The sequence below is a fragment of the Macrotis lagotis genome, chromosome 1 (genome assembly GCF_037893015.1).
Source record: "Macrotis lagotis isolate mMagLag1 chromosome 1, bilby.v1.9.chrom.fasta, whole genome shotgun sequence".
In the NCBI taxonomy this organism is placed as follows: domain Eukaryota; kingdom Metazoa; phylum Chordata; class Mammalia; order Peramelemorphia; family Peramelidae; genus Macrotis; species Macrotis lagotis.
This window is the reverse complement of record NC_133658.1, coordinates 663,408,891-663,428,697: the sequence shown is the minus strand read 5'-3', so window position 1 is coordinate 663,428,697 and position 19,807 is coordinate 663,408,891. Positions and strand designations below refer to the sequence as shown.

The 19,807-nt window shown below is 36.4% G+C and overlaps 1 long non-coding RNA gene across 1 annotated transcript in view; it reads left to right on the top strand.

The window, feature by feature from the left end:
• The window catches only part of LOC141507621 (uncharacterized), a 146,454-nt gene extending 128,582 nt beyond the window's left edge, over positions 1 to 17,872 (top strand). The window contains exon 3 of the long non-coding RNA XR_012474208.1: positions 601 to 17,872. This is a non-coding gene — a long non-coding RNA (uncharacterized LOC141507621). The remainder of the gene's footprint in view (positions 1 to 600) is intronic.
• The last annotated feature ends 1,935 nt before the right edge of the window (positions 17,873 to 19,807 follow it).

The following is a 19,807-nucleotide window of genomic DNA, read 5'->3' as shown; positions in this document are numbered from 1 at the left end:
CTGAGACTGTGTGATTTGGAAATCATGAGGTCTTTCCCAGCTCTACTTGTATAGCCTTAAAGGCAAAACTGCATTAGAAATCAATGGGAAAAGTAATTCAATATATTCACATTTACTTTATATGCATCTGCTCATCATTACATCTAATACATGAAGCAAGTCTGACCATTACAAGCTTTTATTAGGAACCAAGATTTTAATTCATCTTCCAAGTTTCTTCCAAAGGGTGCTTTGCCCCTCTAATATATTTTTTAAAAAACACCCTTCTGGAAAGAAGGGATAGAAGAATTCACCCAGAGCAGGAATAATTAACTTGCTCAATATCACTCTGCTGTCAGTGGTGGAATCAGGAGTTAAATCTCATTTGGACCAAGAGTCTACCCCACTGGATTGTGGAGGAATACTTTTGTTCTCCCTTTCTTTATGATCAAATTCATCTCCCAGAAACATGTTCCCTATGGGCTCTCTGACATCCTCTTGCCTTGTGGCATTTAACAACTCTGGTGATATGTACTTTCCACAGAACCCCTGAGATTGCCTTCTCTAGAAGGAACATGCAATTCTGGCCAGGTTCTTTCATCCAGTTTTCCTCCCTCCCAGCTGCTTTCTCGTCTTAGTTCAAATCGCTGTGAAGAGCACCACTCCCACATCATTCAGCGCAGAGTATTCTGGGGTTTCCTAAGCAGCAGGTTGGCAACCAGCAACAGATGGAGAAGCTGTGTAATCCTGATTACAGACTGGAAGGAGAGGTAGGCGCTGGGGCATGTGGCCAAGTGGGCAGTCTAGAAGATGGCAGGCCAAAAGACAGTGAGAGCTGTACCTGCCAAAATGGAGAAGTTCCATAGGATGCTGCCAGATTCTGCACCCCTAATTTCCAAATGCAACAAAACATGTTTGCCTATTCTTCTAAGGTAGACATAGCCCTGCTCTCCCCTCAAGCCTGGTTTTGCTTCTCAGGCTAAACTTCAACAAGTCTATTGTGCCTACAAGAAAGAAATCATCATAGTGCAGATGGTATTTCAAATGTGTTTGTTTCTGTGTCATCTGCTCTGGACATAAATATCAACTCAATAACTTCCCTGTTATAAGTGATAAGCTAAAGCAACAACAGTGACTCTTGTTTTTCAAAGGACAAAAATCACCATTAAAAAGTCTATATTTACATACTTTTTATTTCATAAAAAAGACAGCACTTTATAGCATAAGGAGAATTTACTAAAAAAAAGAGAAAATTACAGTTTAAAAAAACCCTTTTGTTATCAAAACAAAATGAAGAGTGCAATTTCATTTTTTTCTGAAAAAGGAACATTTTTTTTCCATTGGTGGCATAAAAAAACAACTTTCTGGTGGCATTTTTAAAAATAGCACACGAATGCAGAATGACTTTATAATTTTTGCAGAAGTAGTGATTCCCTCCACATAAAGACTAAATGAATTCCAAATGATCAACATTACCATAATGAACACAAAATGAATTAATAATGCTTGAATAGTTAAAATGAGATGTTACTTTCTTGAATACATTGTCTTTTTTGAAACCTTTAATTAATTAATATTAAACTTCTGTCCTGTTTGTTACTCATACCTTTGTTATTTTAATTCCCCCTTCCCTCCCAGTATCTCTGGGCAATTTTTTGATTTTTTTTTGAGATGTTCTCTTTTGCATTTGTCTTCAAAGTAATTGTTTCCATCTCTGTTTTCTAAATTACCAATTTCAAGTACATCAAGGACATATATGGAAAAAAAAGCAGTGGGCTAGTTATATAACAAGATATCAAGAGCTTACCCCAAGTGCTACCCTGGTAACTCTAATAGTAAAAGAATCAGTTGATGTTCTACATGATGTTGAATATATATGTATAAGTATTCATGTATGTCTATTGGTTTGTATGTATGTATGTATGCATGTATTTAAAAGAGAGGGAAGGTTTAGAAAAGTTTTTATTTTATCTTTCCTAGGAAAAATGTAAGTTTTTTGAGAAAAAAAGAACTATTTCATTTTTTTTGGTATTCCTTACATTTAGTATATATAACTTTTTTGTCCATAGAAGATATTTATTAAATGTCTGTTGAACTGGATCAAATTGAATTGGTGGAGAGATTACTCCACATTTAGGAAACCATCTAATCATTTAAGTAAGATAGAACCTGTGTATCTTAAACCATTCATTTCCTCAGTAATTATCATGCTGTATATTCACACTTGAATCATGGAATTAACTATTAGACAAATCACTTGCTACCAAGGGATCTTGAGCTAGAACAGAAAACTCATTCCACAGTACCGCATATTCTGATAATAAGTCTGCTCTAAGTTTGATACCACTAAAATTGGACAAGTTTTCATTCCACCTTGACAATGACTAGAAATGTGATACAAAAGACCAAGGTCAATCCCACAGAGAAAAGTCTCCCCCCTTCTCCTTTCAAGTGTGGGTCTCAGAATGGTCAGCAAGTCTAATCCTGCTGATGCCTGGGCTCTAATGAGCCATAAGGCAGCAGGCAGTCCCTTAGATATAACAGACCTGCACTATTTAGGACTTCATGGACTAAAAGTCAAGCCTAGAATTGCAGCGTCTAATGCATGAGCATCCAACTTGATTCACTAAGTATAGATTTCACCAATTCTCCTAGGCAATGTAAACACCATCAGTAATCCCGAACAATATTAAATATACAATTGCTTTGTCCCACAGTGGCACTCACTCAGCAAGCTTCTACTATTATTGTATGTGTCTGCTGAAGCTATTTCCCGGGAATAGATCACACCTTAGAAAATGATTAGGATAGGCAAATGACTCTGAACCACATCACAAAACAGGACAGATTGTGCCTCACACAGGACATTTCCTTCAGTGCCAGGATCTCCTGCTGCCAAAGTACCAACATGGCATATTCTCTAGCCACAAGTGCTATGTGTCACCACACTGACTCCCTGGGACCTTTGTAAGGTTCAGAAAATCAACCATCTTGAAGAAATTTTGGTTTCTCTCCTTCCCTGATTCCATTATATATTGGGTAAGAGATTGCAAACATCATGCAAACTTGAAAAAATTAACCAATTCAGGGACTAAAATGTTTTACAATTAGGAAACCACAGTGCAACTATATGAATGTAAAAGAACAGACAAGTAGCAGGCATTATTCATAAGGTATCTTGTCCTTACAGTTTTTCTGCAATTTCTTTTGAGAGCACTTTACCTAATTCCACAAAGACTTCACCAGATCTGAAAAGTGTGCTGCTAATGTTCTGCTTTGGGCTCAAATATGTTCAAAGTAGAGATGATTGCAGTTAGCTAATCCCTTTATAGTTAGCTATGTCTGCCCTTGCACTGAATCTGTGGTCCCTTAATATAGTACTGCCATCATGGTCTTTTTCTGGAATTGTTCATTGGACCTGGGACAGGTTTGTGTTGGACCCAATTCAGATACCAAATGTAGTCCAATTAAATCTTACTAGACCTCACTTTTCTTATACCAAAGAGTCAGAGTGACCAAGATTTAATAATGAATGTGCAAATTATATAATATAGAAATACACACACACACACACACACACACATTTAAAAACAGTTTGATTACCTCTAGTATCTTACAGGGTGTCTGCTAGAGTATATTTTGTATTGCCTTTTAACTATTAATCACTTTTATTAACCATTAAATAAGAGGATTTCTTTTATTTGAAAATTTAAAACCTGCAGGGACTGCAACTGTAGAGACTCTAATTCAGATCACTTATAACTTTCTTTATTCACCTGACCTCTCCATTTTTCCAGTGTAAACTCTGCTTGTGAAATCTAAGACTGTCTATATTTTACATTGGGAGGTCATATTTTGGAAGGATATTTTAATTTTCTTGCAATAATCATTTCCAGTCTCTTTGTTTCATTTGGAGACAGCATGGAACAGTGGGTGGAGTGCAACTTTGGAGTCAATAAGAGTGAACTCAAATATATACTCTGGCACACTCTTGACCATGGGCAATTCTCAGTGGCCCTGACCTGTCTCTTAGAAGAAGTTGCTTATCAATTTTGCTGGAGGGCATTTCTACACTGGGAGTTTTTTCACAGATGAAGTCACAGGTGTAGAGTAAAAAAGATTGGTTTCATTTACATCTGACCTCCAGAAAGTAAAGCTAATTTTAAACTTTTATGACTGTAAAGTATTATTATGGTGCTAACATTTTCTATTTTTGCATCATCTCCTTCAAAGGGTAGATAGCTGATTAACTATAATGGATGCAACTCCTCTCAGCAATTCAGAGATCAATAATAGGAGACCTGTTATGGACAATTTTTCCCATCCATAACCAGAGCGGGTAAAATACTACCAATAAACTACAGAATCTGAATGATGATTTAAAAAAAAATTTCTCATGTTTTTCCTTCCCATCCCATGGTTTTCTTTCTTTTCCTTTAGTCCTAATTCCTCAGAAACAAAATGACTAATGTGTTAACATTTTAAAACCATACATGTGCATGTATACCATTCACTAGACTGTTTGCTATGGGGGAGAGGGTTGGGAAGGGAGTGTGGAAGAAAATTATGTGACACAAATATGCAAGTGGATGAATGTTAAAAATCTTTCATATCAGGTAATTGGAAAAAAAGTAAAATAGCAATCTCAAAAAAGAGAACCTAATGAAAGAGGTAAATTAACTTGGAATAAAGGAACTCATAAAGGATGTTTCTTATTTCCTTTCCTTCCTAGATTTGTTGATAGGCTGAGCATTTTCATTGGGACTATATAAGACTTTGGGATATCCAGGAATGACTAGGTTGTTTTCTGCTTTTGTATTTTTAGTTGTCAAACAAAGTGTCTTCTGACATGGAATCTGCTGTAGATTAGAGCTGAATAGGGCCCTAGGTCTAGACCAAACCATTCATTTTACAAATGAAGAATCTGAAATTCAGAAAGGTGAAATGATTCCCAATGTTACTGATAAAGTAGCAGAACTAAAAATAAAACTTAGGTTCCTTGACTCTAATGCCAGGGCTCTTTCTACTGTACCACATTGCCTGTTCAATTATGTTGCCTTTTATTCGTTATAAAAGGAGTCATCCTAAATTGAATCTTTGATTACTGGTACCTTACAACAAATTCTTTTTACTATGGTACTTTCAGATTAAATTGATTATGAGTTCAATTCTTCTAGATCTCTTGTTATTGAATGTATACCTCTGAAGCAAACAGACTGCACTGCTGTTATCTTTTGCTCTCCCTACTTGATTTGACCCATCTTCTTTTTCTGATCATACATTTCTCTGATGATAACCTTTGCACTTGTCTTACATAATTCCTTTGAGTTAATATGTTGCTACTTATTAACACTCATCATCTGCCTTTCTCTTGCTCTTCCAGTAACTTTCAAATTGAACTCATCAGAGACTGATATTCTAGGAATATTCCCTATAGTTTCCTCGGAAATATAATAGTCTTAAGAATATGATCTTTGATTCTTGGTAATGAAAAGTACTATCCAGTTTCCCAAAGTTAATTCATCCAGCCTGCTTTCTTTCCCTAATTATTTCTGGGACTAATAGTTTCTTATTTATACATAGTTTCTGTCAAAGATAAATATATTGAAGGACCAAGTCTCTGAGTTGTCCTACATAATCCTAGTCTGGACAACAGGCATTTTTCATTCATTTTTCCCCCTATGAGGAAGTTAGATCAAACTCTTTTTGAGTGTTGTCAGATGTTATTTAGGGGGCTCTGCAATGTATTAAGGTTGGACACAATCAACACAAGTGTCTGGCAAACATTTGGAGTGTCTTATCATCTCTAGAGAAGTTTCTTTACATTTGGACGTTGACAGTTGCCACAATCCTCTATAACTTTTATGCACTGAAGTTTTAGGTATTGTTACTACATCTCTTAAGGAATTAGATATGATTTGGGGATATGCATGACCTTATTGGAGGAGAAAGCCTTTAAGGCACCACTTTACAATAATAAAATTAACATTTTTATAAGATTTTAAGATTTATAAAGTGTTTACAAATGTTATTTCATTTTATCCTCACATCAGCTCTATGATATAGGTGCCATTATTATTCTCATTATAAAAACATGGAAACTGAGGCTAGGATAAGTTGTGACTTTCCCAAAGTGTGTGAGACACAGAAGAATCTGAGAAGGGACTTGAACTCACATCTGCCTGACTACTTAGAAACACCTGATTGATTTAGCATGTTTTTTATAGTCAGCAAACAATAAGTTCAATAAACTTATATTTCTTGCAGTTTAAGTATCAAAGTGAAATTTATTATCTACAGGTATCATACTGACATTAATTGATAGCCTAGGGAGTCAAAAAAGGTGTTGACACTTCTAAAATAGTCCTGTGTGAGCATGTCTTGGAAGATCATCAAAATGAGTTGAACGTGTCAGTTTGATAGAGAAGTAGCATAAGGACAATAATTTATATCTGATCAGTTCTATGCTCCTCTATATCCCTAGGGGAGTAGACTGAGAACTTTACCTCTGACCTATTGTTTAAGCCTAGTTAAAGAAAGTTATGGAGGGATGATGCTTGATCACTTGCAGGAGCCTCTATTTTTCAGTACAGTTTATTTTTTGTTCTTTTTCAGAAAACTACATTAAGTTCTCAAATATTTGCAGTTTAGTTGGCATTTAGACAATTATAACCATATCATCCATTTAGCTACAAATAGTAAGGAAACACAAAAATGATCTAATTTTCCAGAATTGTAGAATCTCAGAGTTGGAAGAGATGTATGAGGTCATCTAGTCTAACCAATATCATTTCTAAGTTCCCTTCAGTCTTCCAAATTTTGCTCATGAGAAGAAATTCATTACTTCCCAAGGTAGAAAATTCCAGCTTTAACTATTAGAAACATCTATCCAACACTACTAGTTTGCTGATTTAAGCCTAGTAATATAAATCTAATGTTTCTTGCATGCAGCAGTCCTTCAAATATTTGTGTACAATTTCCATATGTTCTCCTTTCTCTAAGTTTTCTCTTATCCTTGCTAAACATCTCTGATCCCTTCAATAAATTTTCACCCAATTTGTTCTCTGGTTCTCTTCACTATTCTTTGTTTTCTTCTACTGAATCACCTTCCTTCCTATGATGTAGTAAACAGAACTGAAACCAGTGTCTTATGTCTAATTTGCCTTCTTTTGTTAGTCTTTCTCTATTGTACTTTATTACCCTTTGGGGATAGACTGTTGTCTATAGAAATTTTCCCCATGACTCCCAGGTTGTCTAACCCCAGAGCACCTATCTTCCCAGCTATCCCTCTTATTTGTTTAACATCTTGTCAGTATCAGGTCTCTGGATGCCTTCAGGTAGTTGAATCTAGCTCATAATCATAAGCTAGTGTTGCTATACTATATTTTCCAATTTGCGAATTGCTTTCCTGACAACAGTCTTGTGAGATAAATTGTATTATCCCCCCCTTTTATTAACAGATGAGGCAATTGATATTCACAGGAGTTCAGTAACTTCCTCTTGGACTTAAAATGATTAAGTGACGTCCCATCTCAAAACTCACATCATCTGATTTCCTGAAACTCATAACATGAGACCATGTCATCTTTCTGGTAATAGCTCAATTTAGTAAGGAAGATAATACAAATATTATTGACTCCCTATTTTATTGTCCAGTTATTTTTAGACTGTACATGGACTCCATTTGGTGTTTTCTTGGCAAAGATATTGGCATGTTTTGTCATTTACCTTCTTTAACTCATGTTACAGATGGGAAAACTAAGGCAAACAGGGTTCAGTCAAGGAGCTAACAAGTATTTGAGACCAGATTTAAGACAGATTCTCTTGATTCTATCTCTGGTCCTCTATCCACTGCACCAACTAGTGCTCATCTCTGTAAAAATAGCTCATAATTTAATAAGGTAGTACAACTATTATGGACCCTCTATTACAGGCATTGAAATTGGACCTTAGAAAGTTTAAGTGCTTTACAGAAGTCAATCAGTTATGAACCAAGAAAGAGAGTCTGTTTATTCTAAATTCAAGTCCAATAGTCCTCTGTTTTACTATGATGCAGAGAAGGAAAGAATGGGTGGTGGTGCTTAAACTGCTAAAAGCAGGTAAAGAGGGAGGAAGTGGAAAAAGGATTAAGGGAGAGTGTCATGAGACTATGAATTCTTGAGACTAATTTTCTTGTGTGGTGAGTAAGCTATCTATGAAGGCAATTCCAAAAATGGAGTTCCAAATACATTTTGAAATGATGTGGCATTACTTCAATAAATATATAGCTTCCCTTTATTCCATATTCCTTCCTTCACTCTACCCTTTAGGCACAATTCCATCCCCTACATTATGCCTTTGCACAAGTGATCCACCATGACAATCACAAACTCTGTCCTCACCTCCTCTGAAGCATAGTAATAAACAGAACATCTGCAATTAGATGTCTCAGTGGTCCCTCAAACCTCATTTTATCCAAGACCAGGTTCATTGTCTTAACCTGAGTTTTCTCCTTTTCATTTTGCTATTTCCATCTGTAGCATTACCATTGACTGGGCTTTTCATGGTTATAATCTTGATTTTTCTCTTTCCCTCTAATAAACAGTTACTAGGTCTTGTTGATTCTACCTCCACAATACATAGGTGAGTAAGTGATGGAAGAAATAAACATTTACGTGCCAACCACGTGCCAGGCACTGTGGCATGCAAATAGAAGGAACTTTATAAAAGGTTTTTGAATTCTCAGAAAGACAAATCATAGTCTCAAACTTCCATTCTGATAAATGTCTAGTTCGATCAAAACAAAATAATATAAATTCAAAGAAAATTGACATTTAATTAAAATAATAACATAGATGACAAAGAATCAATCCCTCATATTATACTTGGTATTATCCCCCACAGAACCCTATGCCTTATTCAGGAAAGGGAACATTCTTTACCAGATACTTCAGGGTCCTAGGGCTGAGCGTTGGCTCCCAATAAAACATCTGTGTCTCACTACTGTGTCCTGCCATTCCCAAACTTTCTCTTCAGAGCTTTTGTTCTCAAGGAGAATTTCCTTAAAAGGATGGCTACTTTTGTTCTGTAAGGTTTCTATTCCTTAAGATTATTTCATCTCTTTTGTTGCTCAGATTTATGGTTGCACTGAACTATCACAGAGTCCATCAGGTCAAATCCAATCATCTTGTACCTCCTTATAAAGACTTTTCTCTGCTCCATTTCTCTGTTCCATTTAATATTTAATTACTACAGCAAATTTCTTTGGTAACTAGTGAAAGGACCATGTAGACTATCCTATAGGTATATATCAATACTGGAACTTTGTCCTATATTCCTTCATCTAGATTTTTGCTATCTTTTTACAAGTCTTATTTTATTACTTCCTTGTTCATAAATTTTCAGTCACTCCCTGTTTCCTGTAGGATTCTCTAAACCCTGAATTTAATCCAACACTCCAGAAATAATTAAATCTGCTCCTTTTCACATACATTCAATTCTTAATTGTTTTCAAATCTTATCCTGTCTCTGTACATTTAAGAACCCCATTCTCCTCTTCTGAAATGGACTCTATGAGCAATGATGTTGAAATCCTTCCATCTGTTTAAAGTATGGTTTAGGGGTCTTCACTATTATGAAGCCTTTCTAAGTCAATTAAAAGCAAATATATCCTATTCCAAATCTGAATCCTTCCTATTTTTGCCTTTCATCTAAATTTATTTTCTTTGAAAATATTATGCTTATTATGTTTCTTTGTTTATAAGTCTCCTCACTATATTAGGCCAAAAGCTCTCTAAGGGCAAGAATTTTGTTATTATTCATGTTTTTATACCTCCTGATGCTCACATACATGGACTTAATAAATTTAATCAAATACAGTTTAATTAATAATCATTTTATTAATCAACTCACCTCTAATCATTACTTCAATCTCCCTCTTTCTTCAAGATTAGGTGTATTCCTTGAAGGTAGCCATCTTATTATTTATATCTTTTTGGCTCTCAACTCTTACTATAATCACTTTGAAAGAGGCATTTAGTAATATGTATTCAATCGACTTGAAATGAATGCCTAAGGACATGTTAGCTGGAGTGTGGTGGGAATTTTTGATTTGGGGCAAATTTGGTATTGTGTGATTTTGAGTTGGACCTTTGTGCAAAGGAAAAAACTTTAATGCTTTTTTTTAAAGACACTATGAAACATCAAGCAATAAGGGAACAAAGAGTGAAAAATTCAGTGCAAATAAAGAATGGGTAATGAATTTATTGTTATACCTTATGGAGCATCAGGATGCAAGATGAAGCTACTAGTGTTGATAAAAAGGCTGTGAGAAAGCAAAAAGATTCTCTGCTTCAGAGGCAGCAGAATGATCAACAACTTGATCTCTTTAATGATAACATTTGCTAGAGGGAAGTTTACAATGAGAAAAGGAAAGCAAATTTCTGGATAAATTTCTCAAAAAGACATGAAGTGTCCCTAAGTCTTCTCAAAATTATCCTAAAAGATGTTTATGAAAACTCCCAAGAGAAGGCCTCCTGAATTCTATGTCCCTGATAATATATTCGTGTCCTGATTCATAGAAGTAAAAACAAACAATACACACACACACACACACACAGGAACAGAACACACAAATACTATTATTATTATTCAGCATGTCCCCAAACGCTCTGTGTAGTTTTAAGCTATTACTAAAGACTTTATAGAATATATACTTGCTGTTTTTGCAAGGCAAATGGGGTTAAGTGGCTTGCCCAAGGTCACACAGCTAGGTAATTATTAAGGGTCTGAGACCGGATTTGAACCCAGGTACTCCTGACTCCAAGGCCGGTGTTTTATCCATTACGCCACCTAGCTGCCCCTAGAGTATATACTTGTTACTGTATTATATTTATAGTATCTCCCTTTAGGTTCCCCCTCTACTCCCCTCTCCTTTACATATTAGATATACTTTTATAATAATGATACATTTTAACAATACTGTACTATAATTATACCATGCAGCTATAAGGAAATCAAATAATTTTATATTGATTATCACGATCTTTTTGACTGCTTAAAGCCAAGCTTCCTTTCAGGACTTTTGTTGTTGGTCAGTCATTTCAGTTATGTCCAACTCTTCATGATCCCATTTGGTGTTTTCTTGATAAACATAGTAGAGTAGTTTGCCTTTTCCTTCTGTTCATTTTACAGATTAGGAAACTGAGGGCAAATAGAGTTAAGTGACTTACCCATGTTAACATAGCTAAAAAATGTCTGAGGACAGCTTTGAACTGAAGATGAGCCTTCCTGACTCCAGGCCAGTATTTTAGCCACTTGCCTCATCAAACTGCCATTAGATATCCTTCCTGCTATATACTTTACCCCAAGAGTAGACTGCAAGCTCCTTGAGGGCAGGGGCTATTTCACTTTTGTCTTTATATTCTCAATGTCTAGAATATTGTCTGGCACTTAGTAGGATAATACTATGTAGTGAATGCTAATTATCTTCTCTCCATCACTATCTTGGAAGTAGATAGTTAATAGAGATGGAGAACTGAGTCTCAGGAAAGTTAAACCAACTGCCCAACATGACATAGATAGTGAATGATAAGTATGTGGTTTAAATCATGATTTCTTGATTCTCATTGCATTTATTTTCCTTGGTATGCAACACTGTCTCTCATAATATTGTTTGATGAATTAACTTGTTTAATTCATGATTATGATAGAAGATTTTCCATTATCTAGGCATATAATGTAGACAATTTTAAGTGCTATTTGTGGTCATTTCTATTAAAAAAACAACTTCAAGATGTGGGTCAGGAACACAATGCCATATTATTCCATTATTCTTGTATGGAAATCAGATTAAATGTATATTTTGGTCTGCTGAAGACCAGAGAAGGGACGATCTTATAGCTAGAAGTTTACTCTGGACTCCATCATCCATTTTCTGCAAGAGATGAAAATTTCAAAATGTGCAACTGATAAGCAATGAGATTTTACCTCTGAATCTCAAGTCCCTTGAATCAGACCATGCTGCTGTAAGTTGGATCATCCTTTACCAGTGCTATGATCTTGATGACATCCCAGACCAGATTGTTTGAGTACTAGAGTTTCCTGCTTCTTAAAGCAACAAGCTCTTCCATGGTTTTGGGGGAGGGGGAAGGATTTGTTTGACTCTCATCTATCAAGTAAAATTGAAAAACCTTTTCATATTTCAGGGTAACCATGAGGGTACCAGGGTGAAAACAAAGAATAACACCTTTAGTGGTAGCTTCATATGCTTAGAGCTGGTAGGGACCCTCAAGGCTTCTCCCTCTAACCTCCTCATTTGATAGATAACCCAGAAAGAACTTGCACAAGTTCACACATTTAGCAAACATCTAAACAGTGTTTGACCCTAGGACTCCAAGTCTAATAGTACTCTATCCACCCAGATGCTTGAATGGCAAAGCGAAGGTTTAATCCTTGACTTACAGAAGAAGCCCAAGCATTTGCTAGCCTAGGGTCTACTGAGTGACCACCTGTGGAAAGACACTGACAAGGTTGGGGTGAAAACAGTTAAAGAAGCTCCATTTCTTTTGAAGTAGAAATGGCAGCAAAGTTCCCACAAAGTAGGACCTGGGCATTGTCTGCTAAATAGAACAGTTATGAGGTCTTTGCCATGTGGCAGTCAGCTACCCACTTCTCATCCCCCATTTTTGTACTCAGTTCAACCACAACCGGTCAACTAATATTTATTAAGTATTTATTGTGGGCCAAGCTTTATGAATACAAAAACACTTAAGGTGAGACTTTGAGCAAATATCTTAATGTTTGTATCAGCCTCAGTTTCCTGAACTGTAAAATTGAGATGATGATAATGATAACACCAAAGTCCCAGAATTGTTATGCAGAATTGTTATAAGATTTTTAAAAGCACTTAGGAGAGTACTTAGAACATAGTAGGAGCTTTATAAAATACTTGCTTTTTTTTTAAACAACTGCTCTTCCTATGTACAAGTAGGACTAAGTGTGAACATATTGTAAGGGGAGATTTCCATCTTTGTGGTGCTGGCAAGAGCAAACGGTCTTCTTGAGGTGTTTTAGGCCAGCCTTCTATAAGAGACATTTTCCCATTGCCACTGAACTGATGATGATGCAATACAGATGCTAGGCCTTATGTTTTCAATCACTTTCTTTCTATGCCAGCCTTATGAATCCTCTTCAGTTCGGGTTTTGGCACCCAGTCTGACAAAGGTGGAGGAAAAAGAAATCCTTTGGTGTAGGTTGTGGTGGACTTCACTTTTAATTCTAAGTTAACATGCAATCTGAAGTGATGCTCAGAGAAAAATTGTCTTCTTATATGGGGGTGAAACGCAGGGTGCCGAAATGTGTCTGATGTAGGATGAGAGAAGAGGCAGCCTTTAATCATTTTGTTTTCAAAGCAGCTTTGGCTAGTCCTTTGAAGACAAAATTTTCTTAGCTGCTTCTGCAAAACAGGAGCCCTAGATATCGCCTCACCCTCTCCCTGTTTCCTTACTGGAGGGTTAAACTTTGCCTTGTATGCAAAGCTTCTGAAACCTGGATCTCTGTGACAAAGCCATCTAGTTTATCCCTATCCAAATTTCAGAAGAATCAGTTTCCTTTTGCCTAGACCAGATAAAGACATTGACGATTTAGATAACACATAATCCTGGCAGAAGCAAAGAAAATGTATTGCAAACTCCGGCAACTGTGAAGTATATTTTTATGTGAGCTTGCACCAGTTATCTTTGGGGAAGAGGCAGACAAACTAAGCAGAGTAATGTGGGAACGAAAATGCCCTTTCCTCTTTATTCCTGAGATGACTATAATTAAGCAGGGGAAGCTAATTTTATGGAAATCATGCATTACAGTAATTGGGTGCAAGTGAACATTCATGTACATCTTATTTAAAAGAGAAAAATAATGTTATTGTGTGGATGCTACTGCGGTAGAGTCTCAATCCCAAGGGGAAGAGTCTGCTGCCTCCATTCCTGCTCAGAAGATTCACTGTCTACTCTCTCAGTCTAATTACAAATCACCCTGCTTTTCATTCCCCAGCCCCCAGTCCCACCCTGTCTGGGCAGACCTAACACAGAGGCCTTGAGCTTCCTTTCCTCTCTAACCTCCTCTGCCAGGAGAGTCGTTTTTCTCTTCCCTACCAGACTTTTCAAATCTAAACAATACTTTGCACCAGTCTCTCTCTCTCTCCAGTTGGCAGTTTTGACCCATAGATCTTCAGGTAATCCACTAGTGGATTTGTCTTCCATAAGCAGAAGTTGGGCCCAGGGCCTTTTTTAGTAATGTGTTTCACACCCAGTCTAAGCCTTGCCCTTTATCATATTCAAGACTGACTCAAAGCCTTGGCACCTCATCTTCCAAGCATACCCAGATCAAATCTTTTATCCTGCCCCTTTACCATTCCCCAAATACCTAACAAGGGGAGAGAGCGAGCGAGCGAGAGAGAGAGAGAGAGAGAGAGAGAGAGAGAGAGAGACAGAGACAGAGAGACAGAGAGACAGAGAGACAGAGAGAGATATACCATGGGTAGAGTTTATGGCTTGCTCCACTTTAACTGGTATGATCTATGTTTTGAAAAAAATGTTTGAATTATAGAAGATAAAAGACCTAATCTACATATTTCCAGGTCAAGATTGTGTTTCACAGTCAGCTAGCTGTGCTGAATAAATTTATGCATAGGCAGAAAACCTTAGTTAAGCACAGACCCAGTATTCCCCACCCTGACCTCCTCCCACTTCCCCAAATAGCTTTGAGCTGAGCCCTGTGCTTGGGACCTGCTCTGCCCTGACTGCTACAAAATCAGTACATACTGTTGAAGAAACTTCAAAGCCTCTAGAGGCAAAAGGTCTGAGTGTTCTAATTGCAGCCTCCCTCATCCACTCCTCCACATTCTGGTCATCTCATCTCCTTCCTTTGCTTTAGGCAAAGAAAAACTAAATGCTTGCTTTTTGACTTTGTGATTTTTTCTTTTTATTTGAAATTTTATTGATTCCTATTTAATTTTCCATAACATAGGTGCAGACTAGACATTGGGCATCAGTCCTTGAAACATGGACAGATGTTCCTTTGAGACCACAAAGAGCCTGTTTTTGGTCATGTTTGTGTGAAGATGATATTGCTTGGTGATAATTTGCCTCTGATCATACACTTAGTTTCAGAGTTGGGATCTGAGACTATTTCTCAATTCTAAATACAGTTCTCTTTTTATACTTCTTAACTCAACTTTCAGAAGATGATTGGATAAGCTAAGTCTTATCCAATTCTAAAATATTAATGGCATTCTGATTTATCATCTAATTGACTTCAAAACTGGAAAAACAGAGGACTCAAGGATCACTTAGAGAAATCACAGTGGGAATACATAAAGAGAATGAATACCCTACTTTGTTCTCTTGTGGCTTGAAGTCAGAAAGAGATATTTGAGCTGTTTCCTTAAGAGCTGAACTGGAACAAAGTGTCTTGTTACATGAGTCTCCTATTTTTGTTTGTTCTGTCTTAATTCTAGACCAATGAGTATTCTAGAATAGGCATGTCCAGGTGACCTGGTTAGTTTGAGAGAACTGAAGGTTTCAACTTGGGTTCTATTGGTTGTCCTTGAAAAAAATTGAAAAACAAAAGCAATGAACCCTGGCATTCATTGTCACCTTCAATGCATACAGAAAAACAGTCATCCTATAATGGTGACAGTTTTGGACAATTGTGGTTCCTTCGGGCAGAGAAATGACCTCAGTTTTATCATCTCTAAAATGGAGATGATAACAATGACAATGACAACACCAATAATAACAAAACTTAGACTAGATGTTTTACAGGATTGTGGCAAGGAAAATCTTTTGTAAACCTTAAATTGCTCAGTAGATATAGTGTAACAGCAGGGATTTGTACTAGATGTGTTTAAGACTCATTTAAATTCTGTGGTTTAATGATTAACAAGAAAGTTTGATAAAGGGTGGAGATGGTACAGATAGGAAATAGAGTTAGAACAAGAGATTATCTTTTTTAGAAAAGGCAGGTCTTGCTGTGATGTTAGAATGGGAAAGTGGGTAGTGTTGTCATTTAGGGGTAAGCCAGAGGGCATTGATATCTAATTTAAATAAAGGAAAGTAATGCCAGGAAGGGGGAGAATGCTACAGAAGTAGAAGCTGAGATGATTACAAATTTTGTTCTATTCATATATCAAGAATTTCCCCTTTTCCCCCTCACCCCTCATTTCTTTCCTCTTTTCCATCCTCTTTCCATGTATATTTCCAAGATAATTTTGATATTATTTTTGTGGAATATTCCCTTCTGATGCAACCTCACCAAGTTGGCACTTAATTTTTTTAGGTTGAGTCTCCAGAGGGGCAATCACTTTCAGGTTCAGAAAGGCCTCCTAAAAAGAGTCAATACTAGTTTTCTTACTTTTAATAGTCAGCCAGAAAAGGCAATTGGATTAAAGCAAAGACTTTTTTCTAAGATAGCATAGTGGGAACAATAGCTTCCAAACACTTCCCCATCAACTAAGAGTATGTTGCCTCCAAAATACACAAAGCATAAATGCAAGTAGCTTCCAGGTTAGTGATGGTGAAATGCAGAGACAGTGAACAAATTTGGCCAAGTGAAATACAGTCTTAAGAATTAGAGTATCTTAATTTTTTTCCCAAGGAGATCCCCCTAGGTGAATTATCTATGCTGGGCAGATTTCTCTGCTGGGATCTCTGGACCTGTTTCTCTCTTTAGCTCACACCTGCTAGGGCTAATGGACCTTTGAATCTACAATCGGCTCTCTTCAATTCTCTTGTCAAGGTCATGATGCTTAAAGCTGTTTCGTGGTCCCCATTATGTGTCTCTGTGCTTGATGTAGAAGTTCCTGTTGGGTCAGTAGCTCTATGGTAAGTTGCCATGTCTGATGTGGAAAGGTAGAAGTAGAGGAAATTCTCTTCCCATCTACTGCCCTTTGAAAAAAGATGAGGGGTCACACTGTCCAAAACTGCGACTTGCCTAGGTCAGAAATTTTCATTTTTCCTCCACAAGCAGAAAACTGACACAAAATGAATGCAAAACAACAAAAATAAAGGAGTAAAGCAATGGGTCTCCTAATATAACTTGAGAAGACCTCAGAAAAGACAGGGTCTCTAGGACCTGAGGTTTGACTTGAGTGAAGTATAGACCCTTCCAGCTGATTCCTCTGAGCCAACAGGCAATGGGCCTGGAGGCAGCTCCATTGGGACAAAATGGACTGGGTCTTCAGAAATTTTACCAGGGCAGTTAGGTGGTGTAGTGAATAGAGTACCAGCCCTGGAGTCAGGAGGACCTGAGTTCAAATTCAGTCTCAGACACTTATTTATTATGTAGCTGTGTGGCCTTGTGAAAAATTTTTTAAAAAGATTACTATATAAAAATAATAGTAAAATTATATTTTTTTAGGAAAGAAATTTTATATCAACTGTCACCTCACTCACAGACTCAGGTACTTTTGCCTTGAAAACTTTTTATCTCACAAGCTTTGATCTGAGGAGCAACAGTTGGCTGAGTCAGGGAATTTTGCAGACTTAACATTGTAAAGACAGCTAGTGGCATTAGTAGATAGAGTACTGGACTTGAAGTTATGAAAACCTGCATTCAAACCCAGTCTCAGACACTTATTAGTTAGCTGTGAACAAGTCACTTAACTTTTTTTGCCTCAGTTTCCATATCTAATGTAGATAATAATATCATCTATCACTCAGTGATGTGAGAATATAATGAAAAGATATTTATTTAATACTTTGCTTTACAAATCTAAAAGTGTTATGTAAATGCTACTGTTGTTGTCTATAAGGAAAGTGAACAATCTTTGACCTGTTAATACCAAGATCTCATTCCAACTCAAAGAAAATTTTTAACCCTTTCCAAATAGATAGTGATACTTCATTCCCATATTTATATCTCCTCTTTTCTTTTATATGTTTATTACTACATATATATATATATATATATATATATATATATATATATATATGAACTGAGACAGGATAAGGTAAGTAGACCTCCCTCACTTTCTCTGCTAGAGCTTTATTCTGTCACCCTTTAATTTGTATAATTTATCTTTTGCATTAGTAGCCAAAAGAAAATATCCCAATATCTTGTACCTCCAGACATCGGCTAGGAGATGGGATAATAGAGATATTTACTGTATTCAGGCCGAAACCTTCCTCTATCCTACCACTCAAATGTTTCCTGACCTTGGGATTGGCAGAAAACTTGATTCATATTCATGTTAGCCTCCTGAATCCTTTGTAGTTCTGGGATATAGAATAGAGGAAGCCAAAAAAGAACAAGAGGAAGAAGTCATGGAAGGGTGGTAGCCATAGATGTTTCAGAGAAGCTAATGCTATAGGGTCTTAAGTTTAGGATTCAAGATCCAAGGAGATATTGCAAATTCATGCTGAATCTTGCAGTTGGTGAAACACATTCAGACTGCAGTCATAAATTTTCATTTCTTTTCTCTCCTTTTCCTAATTCTCTCCTTGAGTTTGATATCTCTTTCCACTCTTCCCTTTTGGGAGCTTTATTCTTGTCTTTTAATATCTTGTTTACTCTTTGGTGTTTTGCTTTGTCTTTTTAGCTGATAAAGCTTTTTCTAAAATATTTGTTCAAAGTAGACATTAAGAGGGAGTATTTCATTTCTCAGAGGGATTGGCTAGAGAGGTGAGGAATAATTTAGCACCTCAAAAGATGGGTAGGGGAGAGTAAGTAATTGACAATTATATGCCTGTTCACAATCATGACAATGGTACTACTACACCTACAATTGTTAGGTTTTCCAAAAAATATAATTGCAGGAAACATGATTCAACCTTTTCCCCTGAGAGTATATCTTTCTTAACATTACTGGCAGGTGGAGTTACCAGTAGAAAGCAAGGATGTAAAACTTTAAACTTTAACTGAATATCTTTTATGAGTCATTCAGAGAAGTTTCATACTATTCACTCCCATCCTTGCTGACCAGTCAACGTTCTCTTTAGTTTTTTAGTTTTTGTTTTCAATCTGCAAAAGTCTTGCTTTTCTTCCTACCCCAAATCTCCTCTCCCACAAATGAGACTAAGAAAAAATAAACTATTACAGACATGCAAAGATTATCAAAACAAATTTTCACAATTGCCTTGTCAAAAAAAGGCCTCATTTTGTATTTGTAGTTTTTCTCCTTTCTGTCTGGACATGAATAACATTTCATCATTAGTCCTCTGTAATAATGGTTGGTCATTGCCCTGATAAGAGTTTTTAATTTGTACAAAGCTATTTACCTTTATGATATTGTTGTTATTATGTAAACTATCCTAATTCTGCTTACTTCCTATGCATCAGTTAGTACAAGTCATTCTATGTTTCTCTAAAATCATCTCTTTCATTTCCTATAAACAAAATCATATTGCATCACATCTACATATACTCTAACTTGTTTATCCACTCCTCAATTTATGGGCACTCTTTCAGATTCCCCTTCTTTATCATCTCTAAAGAACTATAAATATTTTTAGAGCTTACAGTTTGTTGTGTTAAAGGCTAATTCCTCATTTATTATACCATCTTTCTAATCCCCTCTCTAACTTCTCCCCTTTCCCTGCTATTTTCCTATTGAATGAAATTTATTTATGTTCCAAATTCTCTCTCTCTCTCTCTCTCTCTCTCTCTCTCTCTCTCTCTCTCTCTCTCCTTACTTCTTTTCAGCAGTTCAGATGAGGATAGGTTAAAGTGTCAGCTGTTCCCTCCAGTCTCTCCTCTTTGTTTTTCTAGATGTCTTCTTGTGCACCATAATTATGTGAGATAATTTTGCTTAACCTTCTTTTCTCTCCTTGCCAGAATCCATCAAAAGTAAACA